The 12,936-nt window shown below is 45.6% G+C and overlaps 1 pseudogene; it reads left to right on the top strand.

Annotated features, from left to right (window-relative positions):
• LOC114681344 overlaps window positions 1-12,936 on the top strand; it is an 80,823-nt pseudogene that overhangs the window by 2,226 nt on the left and 65,661 nt on the right.

Raw genomic sequence — 12,936 nt, forward strand, 5'->3', positions numbered from 1 at the left:
AGCTGTGCGACCTGAGTTCAATCCTCAGGCCTACATAGGACATGGAGAGAACCAGCTTTCAAAAGCTGTAGCTTCACATGAGTGCACATGCACAAGTGTGTTGCGCACACACACACACACACACACACACACACACACACACACACGACATAAATAGCAGGGTGTGGTGGTATATGCCTTTATTCCCAGCAGTTAGGAGGTAGAGGTAAGCAAATCTCTGTGAGCTTAAGGCTGATCTAGTCTACAGACAGCAGAGGTTCTCAAGCCGTGGGTCGTGACCCCTGGGGGGGGCGTCGCCTAAGACCATTGGAAAACACAGATATTTGCATTCCGATTCATAGCACTAGCAAAATGACAGCTAGCGAAGTAGCAGTGAGAATTCTTTCGTGGCTGTGGGTCACCACAACGTGAGAACTAACTGTATGAAAGGGTCGCAGCGTGAGGAAGATGGAGAACCGCTGAGGATTCCAGGACAGCCAGGGCTACATAATGAGACCTTGCCTCCAACGTAAGTAAGTGCCAGAAAAATGCCGGTCCCTTCAAAGAGTAAATTAATAAACCAGACAAGTGTCCAGCAAACGACTGACCGATAAAAAAGAATTCAAACAGCGTTAAGGAACAAATCTGCAGCCTCTATTTACCCCTAAGAGTTTTAGAACCCTGCCTCCAGCTCTGTGCTCTCAACAGTTCAGCTGAAACGTAGCTCTAGATAGCAAAAAAAAAAAAAAAAACCAAAATCGACCCCAAAATAGTCAAACTAAACCAACACCTATTAAAATTCTGCATTGCTAATCGAGGTATCTGTTCCAGGTGGTTTTAGAAAACTTCTTTCTGAAACTTTCCAAGTATAAATAAACACGGCCTTAAACCAATGTTTTCAGTTCCTGTGTTGGGTGTTCTCCTAAATCCTTTTTCTGGGAAGATTTTTCTGTGGGACTCAGGAAGGCCCAGCCACACCCTACATTTTCCAGCTATGACAGAATCCTCCCCCCCCTCCCCCATGAGAGAATCTGCCCTGTGGCTCTGAGGGATTCAGGGCAGTCTTCTGTGCTACAAACACAGCCTCTGTGACTTTGTCGTCCACTGTGAGCTGAAGTTGTGTTTGGCGTCTTCAACTTTCACCCTTTCCCAGCACTGGGCTTAAACAAGGGAAGTTTGTGCTTGACTTTCAGGAGGCCGGAAGTCCAGATGAAGGTGGTGTAGGACTGGATGCTCCTGGATCCTCCTGAGAGCGATGGGGGAAACCTGTTCCAGCTGGCTGTCTTGGCCTCAACCTCTCCATGGACCCTATGGCATCGATTGAAGGTGTGCCCGAGTCCAGATTTCCCAACCTTTTTTATTATTTTTCCTTCACGTGTGTGCAGGGATGTGCATGTGCATAGTGCACATGGATATACATGTTTGCATGTGTGTGAGCCACATGAGTCCAGAAACTCGCCCTCATCCCAGTGTGTGTAGGTGAATATGCCCATGTGTGCATAGTGCACATGGATATACACGCTTGCATGTGTGTGAGCCACATGAGTCCAGAAACTCGCCCTCATCCCAGTGTGTGTAGGTGAATATGCCCATCTGTACACATACTTGCACGCACGCACAGAGGCAGAGAGAGGCTTAAGGTTAATGTCAAGAACCCTCTTGATTGCTCTCCCACCTAATTCTTTGAGTTAGGGTCTCTCAACCATGTGCCCCTCCCCATGTTCTCAGACATGGCTAGTCTTGCCATATTGGAGGATTTTTAATTTTTTTAAAAAATGTTTATTGTATGTGCATTGGTGTTTTGCCTGCCTGCATGTCTGTGTGAGGGTGTCAGGTCTTGGGAATTATAGACAGCTGTGAGCTACCATGTGGGTCCTGGGAATTGAACCCGGGTCCTCTGGAAGAGCAGCCAGTGCTGGTAACTGCTGAGCCATCTCTCCAGCCCCCAAAAGTCCAGCATTATCAGTTTAAACGAATTGGAGGCCAACCTGCTCCAGCATCACTCCATCTAATTAATTATATCCAAGCCTGATTCCAAACAGGTCACGTTATGAGATACTGTGAGTCTGGACTTCAGCGTATGAAGGGAGGTAGTCATGAAACTTCATGGATGGAAGGAGAGAACCAACTCCTAAAAGTTGTTCTCCACATGTATACTGTGGTGTGGGCTCATGCACATGTGCACACGAACACAATTTTTTTTTGTGTGTGATTTTTTTTTTTATTTTGAGACAGGGTCTTTCTGTGTAGAACTCTATGTAGACCAGGCTGGCCTTGAACTCACAGAGATCAGCCTGGCTCCTCCTACTGAGTGCTGGAATTAAAGTCCTGTATCTCTATGCCGGCTCATGCTCACACATTTTTGAAGTGTAATTAAAATAAGTAAATAAATAAATAAGTTGATTTAAAAGGAAATTGCTGTCCACTTTTGCCTTTCTCGTGGGCTCTACCAACATGGCACTGAACGGCTTTGGCCACATGAATGAAGTCGAACACTTCAGGAAGTAACACAGCAACAATGAAAAGTCCCTGGACCTCCCCAGAATTCCACAAAGCAGAACTGGCCCACCAGCCTGGACCACTCACTTAGAAACTGAGTGGCAGACACACGTCCATCTTATTTAACCGACTGTATTTGTATTTTCTTTCATTTTTTGTTGTTGTTGTTGTCCTAGGAGCTTACTCAACTTTTACCTTAATGAATACAGCTACCAACCTCACTTTTGATTATTTTCATCCATCTCAAGAATTTGTTGTTCAGTCTGCCAGGTGGAGTGATGGGTGCCTGTTCTCTCTTCACTGGGAGGCTGAGGAAGGAAGGTCAACAAGTTCAGTGCCATCCTTGGCTACATTGTCAATCTGAGGCTAGCCTGGGCTATATGAGACACTGTATCAAGAAATAAGGTGGAAAAGGAGGAAATAGGGGAGAGGAGGGAGAAGGGAGGGAGAGGAGGGAGAAGGGAGGGAGAGGAGGAAGAAGGGAGGGAGAGGAGGAAGAAGGGAGGGAGAGGAGGGAAGGAGGAAATCTACTGAAGCATGCTGCCTCTTTCTTGTTTTGTCTTTTTTGTTGTTGTTGTTGTCATTGTTTGTTTGAGACAGGATCCCACAATGTAGCCCTGGCTGTCCTGAACTTGCCATGTAGACCAGGCTAACCTCGAACTCTAGATCTGCCTGCCTCTGTCTCAGAGTACTGGGATTAGAGTCATGCTCCATCATGCTCAGCTCTAGTTTCCTTTTCTGTCACGATGATAAAATACTCTGAGGAGGAAAGGGATTATTTAGCTTCTACTTCCAGGTCACAGTGCATTGCTGCAGGAAGTCAGGACAGGAACCAAAGCAAAAACCACGGAGGAATGCTGTGTATGGCTCATGATCACACTAGACTTCTTATATGACCTGGCCCAGAGGCATTGCCCCTCATAGCAGGCTGGCCCCTCCCACATCACTCATGGTCAAGACACTGTCTCACAGACATGGCCACAGGCCACTCTTATCAAAGCAATTCTTCACTTGAGGTTCCTTCTTCCCAGATCACTATACTTTGTGCCAAGTTGACAAAGGAGGCAGGCAGATCTCTGGGACTTCATGGCCAGCCTGGTCTCTAGAATGAGTTCCAGCCCAGCTCGGGCTACAAAGTGAGACCTTGTCTCAAAACAACAACAAAAATAAATAAATAAAAATTTTAAAAAAGTAGTCAGGCATGATGGCACATGCCTTTAATCCTAGCACTCAGGAGGCAGAGGCAAGCTGATCTCTATAAGTTTGAGGCCAGCCTGGTCTACAGAGTGAGTTCTGGGCCAACCAGAGTTATATAGTGACACCCTGTCTTAAAAAAAAAAAAAAAAAAAAAAAAAAAAAAAAAAAAAAAAAAAAAAAAAAAAAAAAAAAAAAAAAAAAAAAAAAGTCTACTGATGAATGAATGAATCAAAATATGATATATTCATATAACAGAATATTACTCAATCATAAAGTTTAAGGCTAGTCTGATCTACAGAGTGAGTTCCAGGACAGCCAGAACTACATAGTGAGACCCTGTCTCAAAAAAAAAAAAAAAAAAAGGAATACTCTAAAACATGTCTAAGTCAGGCTGAACATGGGAGCAAGCCAGTAAGCTTTGCTTCTCCATGGCTTCTGCTCCCATCCTGCCCTGGCTTCTCTCAGTGATGGATTGTGATCAGAACATGTAAGGCAAATAACCCTTTCCTCCCCAAGTGGCTTTTGGTCACGGCCTTTATCACAAGGACAGAAAGCTAACTAGAACACCTTTTGCACACAAAACCCTGGGTTTGAACTACATTACCCAACAAACCAGCATGGTGATATATGCCAGAGCTCCCAGTGCTGAAGAGGTAGAGGCAAGTGTTGTTGTTTGTTTTTACTCTTCTGGGGGCCCGCCGCCCAGCTTCCAAATAAATCACACATGGAGGCTTATTCTTAATTACGAATGCCCGGCCTTAGCTTGGCTTGTTTCTTGCCAGCTTTCCTTAACTTTAAATTATCCTGTCTGTCTTTTTCCCCTGGGCTTTTCCTGTTCTTACTCTTTCACTCTCATTCTGTGGCTGGCTGTGTAGCACGGTGGCTGACCCCTGGAGTCCTCCTCCTTCTCTGGCTACTTCTTTTTTCCCTCTCCTCCCAGATTTCTCCTGTTTATTCTCTCTGCCTGCCAGCCCCACCTGTTTCTCTCTCCTGACTCACTTATTCGCCAGTTCAGCTCTTCATTAGACCATCAGGTGTTTTAGACAGGCACAGTAACACAGCTTCACAGAGTTAAGCAAATGCAACATAAACAAAAGTAACACACCTTAAAATAATATTCTCCAACAGGCAAGAAAATCAAGAAGGTCTGAAGGTCCTTTGCCAGTACAGAGCAAGTTTGAGACCAGCCTGAGATACACGAGATTCTGTCAGAAAGAAAGAAGAGAGGGGGGGGTTGGGAGAAGAGGAGTAGAGATTCAAAAACATACAACTCATGTGTCAAAAGGGAAGTCTGATCCAGACACAATGGTTTGCCTTTAATAGCACTCTGGAGGCAGCAGCAAGTGGGTCTCTGAGTTCCAGGCCAATCTCTTTCTCTCATTCTGTGTGTGTGTGTGTGTGTGTGTGTGTGTGTGTGTGTGTGTCTGTCTGTCTGTCTGTCTGTCTGTCTGTCTCTGCCTCTATCTCTTACACAGTTTTGGTTTTGGTTTTTCAAGACAGGGTTTCTCTGTGTAGCCCTGGCTGTCCTGGAACTCACTTTGTAGACCAAGCTGTCCTCAAACTCACAGAGATCTGCCTGCCTCTGCCTCTCAAGTGCTGGGGTTAAAGGCATGTGCCACCATACCCAGCACACACAGTTTTTAAAGGGTCTGGAGAGATGACTCGGTGGTTAAGAGTACTTGTTGCCTCTTGCAGAGAACCCAGATTCAGTTCCCAGAATCCACATGGTGGCCCATCGCCATCCATACTCCAGTTCCACTGGGTCGAATGCCTTCTGACCAGGTACCAGGCACTCATAAGAACCACATGCACACATGCAGGCAAACCACACATATGTGTAAGATAAAAATAAAATACTTTAGTTATTTTAAGAAGAGAAGTCTTGGAGCTGGAGTTGTAGCTCAGTGGTAGACTATGGTTTTGACACACCATGCCCTAGGTTCAATTCCCAGCATCCCCGAATTAGGAAATACCTGAAATTAAAAATACAACACATCAAAATTTACCAGTTGCAGCTAAACCATGGCTTAGAGGGAGATATGCTTTGAAGTGCTTATATTAAAAGAAAAAAGATATCAAGTGATTATTCTAAAACTCCTTTTAAAATTAGCATAAAAACCAGTAAGCCTCCGCTAACAAGGCTGGGAGGGATGAAAGGGACAGGACACAAATTACGAGCATCTAGGGTGAGAGAAAGGACATCACTACAGACCCCACAGCCAGTTAAAAATACCTGTGACAGCACCTGTAGTCTCCACTAGTCAGCTGAGGTAGAAAGAGCACACACACTCAGAAGGAGCCAAAGAACAGAAGAGGGCAAGGGGCCATTATACAAGTTTATAGAAGTAAATCTGTAGATCGGATAAAATGAATATATTCCTGGAAAGTCATGAAACTTTATAGACAACTCAAATAGCTCCATATTTATTCAAGAAATGTGGTGGAATATTATTTTAAGGTGTGTTACTCTTGTTTATGTTGCATTTGTTTAACTCTGTGAAGCTGTGTTACTGTGCCTGTCTAAAACACCCAATGGTCTCATAAAGCAAGCGCTGAACGGCCAATAGGGAGGCAGGAGAAAGGATAGGCGGGGCTGGCAGGCAGAGAGAATAAGTAGAAGGAGAAATCTGGGAGGAAAGAGAAAGAAGGAGAGAACAAAGAGAGGAAGATGCTAGGGGCCAGCCACCTAGTCACACAGCCAGCTGCAGAGTAAGAGTGAAAGTAAGACATACAGAAGTAAGAAAAGGTAAAAACCCAGAGGCAAAAGGTAGATGGGAGAATTTAAAGTTAAGAAAAGCTGGCTAGAAACAAGCCAAGCTAAGGCTGGGTGTTTATAATTAAGAATAAGTGATTTATTTGAGAGCTGGGTGGCGGGTCCCTCAAAGGGAAAAAGAGCAAAAAAAGAGTTAAAATGACGAACAACAAAGAAACGTATTCATGGTTTAGCTTCTTGGGGTAACAGAATTACTCTTCATCCTAAATGCTAGTGTGGTTACACAGCCTACCCCTGTGCTGAAACTCTGTACCCAAAGAAGTCAATTGTATTTTCTTACCCTTTCTTTACATTTCTGTTTCTTTTAGAGACAGCATCTTGCTCAGTAACCTAGACTGGTATCAAACTTGGCATCCTCCTGCTTCAGCCTCCCAGGTGGAATTACAGGCACATGCAACTTTACCTGGCTCTTTGCCAGATTTTTTTAATTAGAACATCTATTTTAAGAGATAGTAAGCGGCGTGGTGGGCAGCTTTAATCAGCACTGGGAGGCAGGCAGATCCTGTGAGTTCGAGGCAGTGGCTACCAGTGAGTCAGAAAGCGCAAACTGACAGAAAATGTTCGAAAAAAAAAAAAAAAAAAAAAAAAAAAAAAAAGAGATAAGCAGGAGGCGGAGCCTGGGGAGAAGGTGAAGTTCGTAAGTGCTTGGGGCACAAACGTGAGGACCGGGGTTCACTTCCCAGCACCCACATTAAAGCCAGGCACAACAGCACATGCCCACAGTCCCAGACCTGAGAAGGGGAGATGGGGGAACCCCAGGACTTGCTGTCACCGAGCTAAACCGGTGACCTCTGTAGATGTAACCATCTTATTAAATAAGAAACACAGAGCCAATGCAGAGATGAAAGCCCAAGAGGTCAGAGCTAAAAGCCTTACCCTTCACTGCCGCTGCTGTCTTCCTCAGCAAGAGAGCTACTTCCTGTCTGTTTGTCTTTTTTTCATAGACTTTCTATTCTGCCTTCTCATTGGTTGTAGACCCAACCACATGACCTCCTTATCACTGCCTGTCTGTACAGACCTCCAGGTCTTCTATGGTTGGTACTGAGATTAAAGGCATGTGTCTCCATGCTGGCTGTATCCTTGAACACACAGAGATCCGCCTAGCTCTGCCTCCCAAGAGCTGGGATTAAAGGCATGCACCACCATCGCCCAGCTTCTGCTATGGCTTGCTATTAGCTCTGACCCCAGGCAACTTCACTTATTAACATGCAAATAAAATCACATTTTTGGAACAAATAAAATATCACCATAGACCTCCAAGTTTTAGAGACTCTTAAAAACTAAGGCGACGGGCAATAGAGGAAGACACCCAACATCTGAACAAAAAGGCTGAGCAATAAGTGGGTGCCACACTTGATAGCCGACTGTCCCCCAGATGCCCATGTTAACGGCTTGATCTCCAGAGTGGCACTGTGGAAGTTGAAGGAGACTTTTAAGAGTGAGGGGCCTGGTGGGAGGCTCTGGAAGTGGTGGTCACTGTGAGCACGCTCTCCTAGGGGACGGAGGACTCTGGTCTCTTCCTTTACCTCACAACCTGCCCAGGCTGTGCTCCACATCACCACAGACCTAAAAGCAACAGGGTCACCTGACATAGACTGGAACTTCCAAAAGTGTAGCCCAAATAACCTTTTTGCTTTGTAAGTTTGTCTTAGGCGTTTGTTACAGTACGATGAGGCTAACGAAGTACAGCAGAATGAACAGGGAAGAGTGAAGAGGAAAAGCAAGCAAAGATTACAGTGTTGGAGCTGGAGGGCTGGCTCAGCATTTGGATCTGCGCCATCATGAGGACCAGAGTTGGGATCCTCAGACCCACACGCCAAGCTGATTGTTTCGCACGTGGCTATCAACTCAGCTCTGAGGCAGGCAGAGACACGAGGATTGCTGGGGCTCCCTAGCTTAGCCTCTAGGTGAGAAAATGTGAGTCCCAGGGAGAGATCCTGTCTCAAAGGAATAGGGTGATAGAGACACCCAACAACCTCTTCTGGTTTCTGCATGTGTGCACAGGCATGTGCACCTTGCATGTACTCATGCATATGCACACTCACACACACAGGCATTAATATGTGAACAAATCTTTTTTTAAAGTTACAATATTGTTCAAGTTATTAAAATAGTAAGGCAAAAATTGAAACCTATACTTTGATAATAAAAGTACTAGTGCCTATAATTCTGATACTTGGGAGACACATCCAAGATCAGGAATTCAAAGCCAGCTTTGGCTACACAGCAAATTCTAAGTCAGCTCTGGTGGGCTACATGAGACCTGTCTCAACCACCACACACACACACACCTCAAAAAGAAAGTTCTAAGAGGTTTATTGTAGCATTACCTGTAACAGCAAAGATTGTTAAAAGCCAGTGTTTGATCAGGCATGGTGGTACATCCATTTAATCCCAGCACTCGGGAGGCAGAGCAGGCAGATCTCTGTGAGTTCAAGGCCAGCCTGGTCTACAGAGAGAGATCCAGGACAGGCACCAAAACTACACAGAGAAACCCTGTTTCAAAAAACCAAAACCAAAACAAACAGAAAGAAAGAAAGGAAGGAAGAAGGAAAGAAGGAAGGAAGGAAGGAAGGAAGGAAAGAAGGAAGAAAGAAAGGAAGGAGGAAAGAAAGAAAGAAAGAAAAAGAAAGAAAGAAAGAAAGAGAGAGAGAGAGAGAGAGAGAGAAAGAAAGAAAGAAAGAAAGAAAGAAAGAAAGAAAGAAAGAAAGAAAGAAAGAAAGAAAGAAAGAAAGAAAAAGAAAGACCCTGTCTCAAAAAAAAATGAAAATAAAAAAGCTAGTGTTATGGTCAATATTGGTTGTCTACTTGACAGGAACTAAAAACCATACACATGACAAGCATCTGGACACACATGTGAGGGATTATCTGGATTACATTAGCCTCTCAGCTCTTTATGAGGATAGATAGATCAAGTGATGTAAGAGGAAAACCCACCTTAATTGTCGGTGACGCCATTTCATTGATTGGGGTCCCAGACTGAATAAAAAGGAGACAGCAAACAGACCAGAAGTTGCTGTGAAATGTCTTTCTGTATGCTGTGAATATATGTTGCTCTGATTGGTTGATAAATAAAGCTGCATTGGCCTATGGCAGGGCAGGATGGAGCCAGGCGGGAAAATCCAAGAGAGACAGTGAGAGGAGAAAGGAGAGGAAGGAAGTTCTGCAAACCACTGCCAGGAGACGCAAGATGTGAAAACACTGGTAAGCCATGGCCACGTGGCAACTTATAGATTAATAGAAATGGGTTCATTTAAGATATAAGAGCTAGCTAGCAAGAAGCTTGAGCCATAGGCCACCCAGTTCGTAATTGATAGAAGCCTCTGTGTGTTTACGTGGGTCTGAGCAGCTGCCAGACTGGGCAGGGAAAACTTCCAGCTACAAGAAAGAAGTCCTCATGACTCTGCTTCCCAACTGCAGATGCAAGGAACCAGGTGACTCAAGCCCCTTCCTTCATGGCTTCCCCTCCATGACAGTCTGTCACCCCTGCAACTGTAAGTCAAAAAGACCTTTCTCCATTCACTGGCTTCTTGTCCTGTATTTGATCACATCCACGAGAAAAGTAACATCCAGGAGACAAAAATACTGCTAATGATTTAAATATGAGCTACTCAAAAGAATGTCTTATAGTTATCTTAAATCACACACACACACACGCACCCCACATTAATATGAACATTTATTGGATGGCCTGGATGGCCTGGAACTTACTATGTAAACAAATTTACAGCTTCTAAAGATCTACCTGTATCTACTGAGTTGTAGGATTAAAAACATACACCACCACATCTAGTTCATATATTTATTGCATTTATTTAATGTGTGTGAGTGTGTGTGTGTGCATGCATGCGCACGCCCGCACACACACACTCACACACATACATCACACACCTGCCATGGCATGCATATGGAGGTCAGAGGATCACTTGCTGGAGTCCGTATTCTCCTTCCACCACACAAGTCCTATGGTAAAGTTCAGGTCATCAAGCTTGGCACAAGTGCTTTTATCTGCTGAGCCAGCTTGCCGGCCCTCGTGTGAGACACATTTTAAACAAAGGAATTTCGGGCTATGTTGAATTAACAGCCACACATCTCAACAATGTTGACTGCCAAAGCAGGCTGTGAAGTGATGCTAATTAAGTGGATTTGCAAACAGACACGTTGTCCGTAGACACACAATCGCTTTAACGGTGTGGGGTTTTCCTCATTGCAGTAGAATACCTGACAAGAAGCAACCAGAGGAAAGACAGACTTACCTGGCTCACACTTGAGAGCACACAGTCCATAACGGTTGGAAAGACGCAGCACTGGGTAGCTCAACCATGGCAGGGCCATGCACCCGAGACCCCTCACCTCCACATCTCAGGGGAACAAGAAACAGGCAGAAAATGCTGCTGGCACTTTCCCCGCTCCCTTTCATTCAGCCCAGGATCCCAGCCCGTGGGAAGATGTCACTCATGTTTAGGACAGTTAATACCCTCACAGACACATCCCAAAGTGTGCCTGCTAACTTCCTTTTTCTCCCTCCCTCCCTTTCTCCCTCCCTCCCTCTCCCTCCCTTTTTGCCTCCCTCCCTTTCTCCTCCCTCCTCTCTCTCTCCTCTCCTTTCTCTCTCTCCCCCTTTCTCTCTCTCCCCCTCTCTCTCCCCCTTCTCTCTCTCCCCTTTCTCTCTCTCCCCTTTCTCTCTCTCCCCCTTTCTCTCTCTCCCCTTTCTCTCTCCCCCTTTCTCTCTCCCCCTTCTCTCTCTCCCCCTTTCTCTCTCTCCCCCTTTCTCTCTCTCCCCCTTTCTCTCTCTCCCCCTTTCTCTCTCTCCCCCTTTCTCTCTCTCCCCCTTCTCTCTCTCCCCCTTTCTCTCTCTCCCCCTTTCTCTCTCCCCCCCTTTCTCTCTCCTCCCCCTTCTCTCTCTCCCCCTCTCTCTCCCCCCCTTTCTCTCTCTCTCCCCCTTCTCTCTCCCTCCCCCCTTTCTCTCTCCCCCTTTCTCTCTCTCCCCCCCCGTTTCTCTCTTTTTCCCCCTTTCTCTCTCTCCCCCTTTCTCTCTCTCTCCCCCTTCTCTCTCTCCCTCTCCTCCTCTCTCTAGGTTGAAGAGTTTTTGAGACAGGGTTTCCCTGTGCAGCCCTGAATGTCCTGGTACTCACTCTATAAGCCAGCCTGACCCCAAAACCAGAGATCTGCCTGCCTCTGCCGCCCAAGTGCTGGGAGGAATTAAAGACATTCACCACCACTGCTAGGTTACTAAGTGTTTCTTAATCCAGTCAATTTGATAATGAAAATGAACTCTCATTCACCTGGGGAGATGACTTATCAATAAAGTACTTCTTCTGCAGACATGAAGACCTGAATTTTATCCTACCATCCACATAGAGAAGCTGGGCAGGGTGGCATGTACCCGAACTATCACAAGTCCATCTCTTATTAACTTGACTCCCAAACACATTACTTTGAGCCATAATATTCCACCCTGGATCCCATAGGCTCATGGCCATCTTGTAATAGAGAATGCAATAATTTCAACTTCAAAAGTCACCAATCTTGGGGCTGAAGAGATGGTTCAGTGGGTAAGGGCACTGGCTGCTCTTCCAGAGGACCCGGGTGTGATCCCCAGAACCCACAAAGAGGCTCCCAATCATCTGTAACTCCAGTTCCAGAGGATCAAATGCCTAGTAGGCACCAGGCTGTATGTATACAGCACACAGACACATTTGCAGGCAAAACATTCACACACATGTAATTAAATTTAAAAAAAAAAAAAGGTCACCAGTCTTGATTATCAACACTATTCAAAAGTCCAGTCTATGCTGAGACTAAAGACAATCTGTGAACCCCTAAAACAATTTAAAAAACAAGTTAGATACTTCAGTATACAAAGACACAGAATAAACATTCCCATTCCAAAGGGGAGGAAGAGGACACAATAAGGAAAAATGAGGGTCATCAAAGACCAAAGCTCCACACCAGCATCGGCGGCTCCTGGTGGCATCACCTGGGTTTGGGGGCCTTGGGTGGCCCTGCTCCCCCAGTTTGGCCATCTGCTGCACACATAGCCTCTCCCCTGGCAACTGAGCTCTGTACCTACAACTTTCTTTGCTGGATATCTCACCAACACCCTGGAATATCCACGGCCACTCAGGCTTCCCCTTCACAGCTTCGAGGCCCACTCAGGAGCTCCATTTGGGGAATTTTTACATTGCCTGGTGTCTTAATTGAGGTCACTATTGCTGTGATGAAACTCCATGACTAAAGGAACTTGGGGACGAAAGGGTTTATTTGGCTTATGCTTCTTTATCATGTTCATCTTCAAAGGAAGTCAGGGCAGGAACTCAAGCAGGGCAGGAACCTGGAGGCAGGAGCTGATGCAGAGGCCATGGGGGGGTGCTGCTTACTGGCTTGCTCAGTCTGCTTTCTTATAGAACCTAGGACCACCAGCCAGGGACAGCACCACCCACAATGGACTGGGCCCTCTCCCATCAATTACTAATTAAGAAAATGCC

Source organism: Peromyscus leucopus, chromosome 17 (genome assembly GCF_004664715.2).
Source record: "Peromyscus leucopus breed LL Stock chromosome 17, UCI_PerLeu_2.1, whole genome shotgun sequence".
NCBI classification, from domain to species: Eukaryota; Metazoa; Chordata; class Mammalia; order Rodentia; family Cricetidae; genus Peromyscus; species Peromyscus leucopus.